The 5354-nt window shown below is 38.3% G+C and overlaps 1 protein-coding gene across 6 annotated transcripts in view; it reads left to right on the top strand.

The window, feature by feature from the left end:
• The first annotated feature begins 11 nt into the window (after positions 1–11).
• Positions 12–5354, top strand: part of Kmt2e (lysine methyltransferase 2E (inactive)) — a 91115-nt gene continuing 85772 nt past the window's right edge. For all 6 annotated transcript variants that reach the window (XM_048786151.1, XM_048786153.1, XM_015488371.2 and 3 more), the window contains exon 1: positions 12–315. The gene's annotated coding sequence lies outside the window, so the exon portion shown is untranslated. The remainder of the gene's footprint in view (positions 316–5354) is intronic.

The following is a 5354-nucleotide window of genomic DNA, read 5'->3' as shown; positions in this document are numbered from 1 at the left end:
TGTATAAGAGACAGCAGGGGGCCGAGTCGGAGACGGTGCCTGAGTTCGGGAGCGGCAACAGAGGGGGCATAGACACACCGAACAACCTCGCCGCCGCCTCTGCGTTCTTGTTGACTGCCTGGGTGCCCCCTCCCCTACTCCTTGGCTCCTGGCGAAGAGGCTGCGCGCTGCTGTTTGGGGAGGGGGTGTGTGGAGCCGGGTCCTGTGTCCGCAGTGGCTGCTGTCGGGGGTTCGTCTGATTGCGAAGGTGTGGAGAGACTCCTTGGGGGTCGAGCAAATAACGGGGTTCGGGTGTCTGGTGTGTGAACATCACAGGTCAGTGCCTGTCGTCTCCGTGGGAGTTCGTGGGGTTTGCAGGGTGGGGGCTTCTCATCTTTATCCTTCGGGAGGGGGGCAGTCGACATTGACTCTCAGGTGTCTTTGCTGGGGCAAGACTTTGCTCGTTTTAATCGAATGTATCCTTTCTCTTGCTTGTCCCTAGAAATGGAGCATTATGGCGGGTTTTAGGGTAGTGGAAGGGGAAACTGGCAGTTAAACCCCCTTGAGAGTGGGAGTTAGGGAGGGGGCGCACTCCTCCCTGGCAGCGGGTTAAGGCCGCTTGGGTGAGGAGGACGCTTGTGACTGTTGGTAGGGTTTGTGTCCAAGAGGTCCCAGGAGCTACCGGCTCTCGCTTTTCTCAGCTGCGTCTTGTTCAGGTGTTGAAAAGCTGTGTAGGCCCCATTCTCTTCTTTTTCCATCTCTTGATTGGCAGTCTCGGGCATAGTGCTCTCGTAAATATGAAGGGGGCTAAAAGAACGCCCTGGGCATCCCTCTTTGTGGGAAAACGAGACAGCTCCTCATCCTCTCTGGGAGAGGATAAACCCGCCCCTGAGGTGGTCACCCCAGTACCCAGCCTTCTCAGTCTCCTCCCCCCACCCCTCTTGCATTACTGCCGTCCTTTACTGTGCCGGAGCCTTAGAATCCACAATATGGCTTATTTCAGAAAAGCTTACTTTGACCAAGGGATTGGCACAAACACTGTGGCAGCAGACTCAGATGAGAAACAAACGGTTCCCTGTGCTAAACGGGGGAGGAGGGAGAGAAAAAACAATCCGGAGTGCTCTCTTCCACTAGCCTTAGTTCCGTGTAGATACGTCCTAGCTGAGCTGTCTCTTGAGAATGATACAATTTAAGGTCAAAGAGAAATCTTAGCTCTAGAGTAAACCCCGTGCTACCTATTTTATTCCACCTTTTAGAGATGTGAATAACTAAGGTGTTTGGAGTTCTGAAGACCTTGGAGAGAATTAGGTGAGGTGCATTCAGCTGTAGACAGGAAACATCAATACCTAGTTGGAAAATAGTCCTTTTTTCCCTTTAATTTTCGAGATGGGGAGTAAAAACTGTAATTTCCCTCTTTTGTCCTTTACAGATTCTAAAAATGGCGGCCCCAGGCTGATGTTGTGGTAATCTAATCAGCTCGGGTCCTCCACACCCCATGCAGTGCGTTTGTCTGCAGCATATTACAGGCTTATTATGTTTACATGAAAAGACTGGGATTTCCCCCCCACCCCAAGTCATTTACAAAAAGGTGTCGATTTTACTGCAAATTACAATCCTTGTGTTTTAGTAGATTAATTTTATTGTTTTTTTTTTCCTGAGAGGCAAATAAATTGATACCACTTCTAAAATAATAAAAACACTCAGGTAGTCTTGGAAATTTCAGTGGTCAGGATGGATGCAGTTAAATATTAAAAATATTATTTAGGTACCAGTAATAGTTTATGTTGGGTTAAATTCAACCATCTTTTATTCAATATGTCAGAGTATATTAAAATATTCTGCTAAGTGTGTAAGTGTAATCTATTTCATATGATTGGACATTTTAATCTATAGTAAAACATTTCCATTCAACTCTTGACAAATTTTGTGCATTTTGGGTTTTGTATTCTGTTTCAGAGTAAATTTTAGGGAGCTGTACAAACAAGCCTAAACCTGTTACTTCACTAGGTGTTCAGATGCTGTTATATTTTGCATCTGTTTTTTTCCCATGTATTTGAAGCTTTCCTTAAGAATTTTCAAAGTTAATTGTATATTTGACGAAGTGAAGCTCCATATTTTGCTTGCTTTTAAATTTGTCTTGTAGCATACTTATCATCATTATGTAAGTAAAAACAGTAAGGCTTTGGTTTGGTTCTTGGTCCTTCACCCCCCAAACATTACCATTTACCCATTAAGAGATTGTCCACTCTAATAAACCTTAAGAAAAAGTGTTACCATAATAGGGTCTAGAATCCATTTTTTGTCATATGCAGAATCTTATGGACTGAGACTGAAAATTAAATGCTGTCAGGTGTCATTTATCTATATTTTTAAAAGTGTGAGTAATTAGAATCATTTCCATAGCGGGAGGTTTTCAGTGGGCCATTAATGGCTTTTAATGACCATTCAGATTGTGGAGCAACTAAAAGATGAGTGAGTGCTTTTCAATATGATAGTACTTAAAAAGACTGGAGTATATACACCTTTTTATGATTTTCTGATCCATTTTTAATATTTTAGAGTAGAATTTACTTCATGGTGAATATGAGAACAAGGTTGATAATGAGGTTCTATTCTACAGAATAATTATTGAAATAACTGGCTTAGGGATTTTCTGCATACCAGCGAGTTTCATCCTTGAAGGTTGAGCACACAACCTTACTTTGAATCTTTGAAATATTTTATTATGTAATGAAATGTAGGTCAGTAATGGGAGAGTTTGCATAGTGATTTGGGATCAATACTCATTTGTATTATGCTCTTGTTTGAGTATGTAAGATCCTTCACTACTATATTAAATGCTATACAATTATTTTATGGGCTTTGTAGTTGAGAACTATGATTCAGAAGAAGATTGGTACTTGAAACTTACTATCCAATGTAAGAATCGATGTATTCTTATACATTTCATTTATGTAGCCAGAGGAGGTAACACTGCCTATGCCCAGGGTTTTCTTGATAGTGACCTTGGTCAGGTCTTTGATATACAAAGAAGCTTGAATCACTTGGCTTTAAAAATATGATAGTTAGAAATGATAAAAGCTTCTGCCTCCTGAAATCTACTAGCTTCATACTTGCTTGCTTCATTGCTTTGAGTTTTGTTTTGCTTCTATAAAATAGACTTTAAAAAAAAAGTATTGTGCCTTATTTAAAATACTTTATAAGTAATATTTTAATCAATTGACTATACATAATAAAAATTGTGGAGGTAAATTTATTAAAAGGTTATGTATAATTTTTGTTCCCAGAAAGTTTCGAAACACTTGTTCCCTAGGGGGATAATGGGTTTTGTTCTTAGGATAGCTAAGGATAGCTGAGTTTGAGGGATTACTTGTTTATCTGTTTAAATGGATTTGTAGAAAACCATAATGTAATTGGAGAGTTAATTTTATTTTTAGAGACTACATTTTGATCATACTTGGCTTTTGTTGTCAGTGTAAAGGATCTCTTTGATCCTTAAGTTTAGAACCTTTACAGGTCTACATTTCAACCCTATAGGACTCTGATAACTCTCCTACAATTTTGGCTTTTCTGACTTCTCATAGCTTCTAGTCAGAGAATTTTCTACATATATACCACATTAAACTGTAGGACTTTTGGATCTAAAAATAAGGAAGTAGAGAGAAAACCTGCTTAAAATATTAGGAGAAATTCCTCCCCTCAATACACATTTTAGTAGTTTCAGGAAAATTATAACTGTTATTAAATTGGATTTTTAAGTTACTGAAATGGTTATAGTAAGTGGTTATTGAAGATTATGCCCAGGGGTGTTCCAACCACTGAGCCATATATCCAGACCTTTCTATTTTTAATTTTTAAAAATCAATTTACTTTTTAAAATTAGGTATATATGACAGCAGAATGCATTTTGATTCATTGTACCAAGTGGTAGCACAACTTTTCATTTCTCTGGCTGTACATGTATAGCATCGCACCATATGTGCAGTCATACATGTACCTAGGGCAATGATGTCCATCTCATTCTACCATCTTTCCTGCCCCCATGCTCCCTCTTTTTAGACAAGACCTTGCTGAGTTGCTGAGGCTGGCCTTGAACTTGTGATCCTGCCTCAGCCTCCTGAGTCACTGGGATTACAGGCCTGCACCAACACTCCTGGCTCATGCATTAAACTAAACCTGTAGGTTTATTTTTATAGGTATGTTATGTAAATCCTAACAGCTCTGCCTTTCTCCACGTTACTACTGAGACATACATGTGTATATACTGCCATAGTTATATTTAAATGTATAAAACAGAGTGGTTGTATGGTGCACACTGAGAATTTTAGCAAATTGGGAGGGTGAGGCTGGAGATCACAAGTTTGAGGCCAGCCTTGGCAACTTTACCCCTGTCTCAAAATAAAAAACTAAAAAAAGGGCTGAAAATGTATAAAACTAACAGAACATTGAAAAGCCGTCAAAACCGCTTAGAGGAGCAGAGCATGGTGGTACACACTTGTAATTTCAGCAACTTAGGAGGCTGAGGTAGGAGGATCACAAGTTTGGGGCCAGCCTCAGCAATTTAGTAAGGCCCTGTCTCAAAATAAAAAAAATTAAAAGAGCTGAGAATGTGACTCAGTGGTTGAGCACCCCTGGGTTCAACCAATTGCTTTGGGAATATTAGTATGTAATTTTCTTAGAAGATGTTACATTTGTTACTTGAAAAAAATTTAATAGATTTTCTTGCTAAAGGATTTATTCTTAACAGATGATAGGTGCTCAATTATTTGTGAATTTAAAGCTTTTGTTTAAATGAATATATTTCCATCTCAAATATTCTGAATGATCAGGGTCTGTACCTTGTTATGTGTTAGAATAAATTGCTGAATACTTTGTTCTCTGAGACTTTTTACTACTGAGTATAATATTCTTTTTGCTTTATGATAAAATTTCTGTTTGGGTTACTGGCCAAATAATAAGAGGGATCTATTTAAAATATTGATGTATGAGTGTTTCTAGCTTTTAGACCGAGTTTAAAATTGGAGTGGCTTAAACTTATTGACTGCTTTATAATATAGGAATGCTAGGAGGAGCTTTTTATTTTTCTTAATATTAAACTGATTACTTTTTTATTAGCTAAAATTTTACTAAATACAGAAGAGCGGTATTTGTGGTTGAAAATTGCTTTCTACTAAATTTGAGGTAGATAGAATTTAACTAAAAATAGAACTATTGCTGCTAAACAATGAGTATTTTATAAAGAGTTAAGGATTAGCAATGAAACGTATTATGGTGAATATCTGTGCAAAGTGCCCCAATAAAAATCAAGTGATGGTGACCCACTCTTAAGTTAATTAGATCTTATTTTTGTCTTTTTTTTTTTTTTTTTTTTTAAA

The sequence above is a fragment of the Marmota marmota genome, unplaced genomic scaffold (genome assembly GCF_001458135.2).
Source record: "Marmota marmota marmota unplaced genomic scaffold, marMar, whole genome shotgun sequence".
In the NCBI taxonomy this organism is placed as follows: Eukaryota; Metazoa; Chordata; class Mammalia; order Rodentia; family Sciuridae; genus Marmota; species Marmota marmota.
This window is presented reverse-complemented; position numbering and strand designations above follow the sequence as displayed.